Source organism: Belonocnema kinseyi, chromosome 5 (assembly GCF_010883055.1).
Source record: "Belonocnema kinseyi isolate 2016_QV_RU_SX_M_011 chromosome 5, B_treatae_v1, whole genome shotgun sequence".
Classification (NCBI taxonomy): Eukaryota; Metazoa; Arthropoda; class Insecta; order Hymenoptera; family Cynipidae; genus Belonocnema; species Belonocnema kinseyi.
The window spans coordinates 110,729,340-110,731,613 of record NC_046661.1 but is presented as its reverse complement, the minus strand read 5'-3'; positions in this window follow the sequence as shown (position 1 = coordinate 110,731,613).

The following is a 2,274-nucleotide window of genomic DNA, read 5'->3' as shown; positions in this document are numbered from 1 at the left end:
TTGAAAACTGTTCCGCGGTATGCTGCCGCATAACGCCCGAGTGCGAGCGCGAGGACTCCCTCTACAACCGGCTCTGCAACTCAATGAATTTCAATTTGTCCAATTTCTTATTAGACATTTTTCATAGTAAAAAAGCCAAGCTTTCTTTTGAAACTATTTAAAAAAAATCGTAGATGCCTAAATTGCGAAAAAAGTTAAATAAACAATTGATTTATTGAAAAAATTGTTTAAACATTTTTTTGTTATAAATAATAAAATAGGATGAAAGCGTGTAAAAAGCACTTTCCAAAACTCTCATAAAAATTTTTAATCGCGTAATTAGAAAGGAAGTTACAGGCGTTTGAAACTACCCCTGCAGGCATTGGGGTTGAAAATTCAACCCCCCCCCCTCACTTGGGGAGGGTTGGTAATCCTGATCTATAAGTTTGTGGATTAACTACTGTTGGGTAGGTGAACATATTCCCAGAATTTAGAGACAATCAAAAAACATGACTTTTTGAGTTGGGGTATTTGAGGAATAATGCCCCATATATAATTTCGGGAACCGGTATAATACGTAAGAAAGTCTTATTCAATTCGCCTCCGTTCAGTATTCGTTCCAAAAGTCATCTAGCCGCAAGCAAATTAAATTAAACATAATTAGAGACACACTTATCACATACATGCTTACGATGTAACCGCGCTACACACAACAACTACATTTAACATTGCATCTTCGCTTATACCCAAACACACACACACATATATATATATATATATATATATATATATATACACTCACACATACTTACACCCGCTACACAAACACTAGGGCTTATGTTAGAATTGTGTGATTAGTAGGGAAATAAATACTTTAATAATTATTGTAACTTAAAAGGTCTATTTTGTTTATTGTCTCTAAAACCTTACCCTGGCTAGACTGAAGCGTATACTGAGACAATTTATAAAGACCGAACAAAACGGATCGTCACAGGTTAGAGAGGCAGGGAGAAAAAGAAGGGTGGGATGAGAAGGAAATGAGAAAGAGGATATTTAAATTAACAATTTGAACGTGTATATTACTTGTGCCTAGAGTTTGTAGTTCTAAGGTCCCTCTAAACCTATTTTTGTTTGCAATAATATCAAGTGTCAGAAACTTTTTGCGATATTGTGTCCACGCAAACGATACTCTACAGGTGGTGGTTCGCTATTTTATATGTTTTAAGATTCAAACTTCGTAACAAAATGACGAATACGGATAATCCAAATAAAATGGTCAGGCATGACACCTGTCAATTTGATACAGGCACTTTTCTATGAGGTTGTAAGTTAGGTTATGATTTGAGATTCCTGCACCTTAAGAGGAGTAAATTCATGACAGTCACTCTCGTCATATCCAGTCAATTTGACGGGGAGATTGTTTGCTTTATTGCATGAGTACATTTGATACCTCTTCTGGGCATCGACTCGAGAATAGACTTTTAATTAATATTGACAAGTATAAATCATCCTGATGCTGCACAGTGTGTGAATGGTATGAAATCAATTACTGTATAGCTTATAAAGCAGCGCGCGTATAGACGTGCCTGTGGCGGCAATGGCAAAGACAATGGTGGAAGTTGCGGCTCAATGTCGAAATAAACTAAAATCAAAGTTGAAGTAACGTGAAATCAACGTTGAATCAACGTTAAAGCAACGTTATATCTACGTTGAAGTAGCGTTGAATCAACGTTCCACAGAATGTACACAGGTTGTGATGGCTTACTTAATATACTTCAGTTACTTAATGTATGTATATAAAACCTGTCTTACGTAATTCCTCAATAATAAAGAGGATTATCCTTGGTTTAATTCTCTTTGCCTGCAGTCTGCTAGTTAAGCAGCAAACGAAGACGATGAACGAGTACGACAGGATCGGCATAGGAGGAATAGTTTGTTGCTAGGATTTTTTTCAATACCTCACATTGATTCGGGCAACACTTGATTAACTTTTTCATTATTAAACTTTTTAGGAATAGTTACTAGTCTCTTCGATGCTTTAATCGTATCACATTACTCGTTTTAACAATTTGACGTAAATTATCCAGCCGCTTCCTGAAATTCATGTTGATCCGATTGCAGCTGAATCAATGCTGATGAACTTTTTCGTTAGATTTTATTTATAACAATAGGAGAGTTGAGTGTTTATCACTATCGTTATCACCAACACCACAAGTTCAGTGAATTTTAGAGATAGGGCCCCCTGAAATAGTCCTCATGAGAATTGACAACACGCCGCAAGTAGGAGTAAGAAGA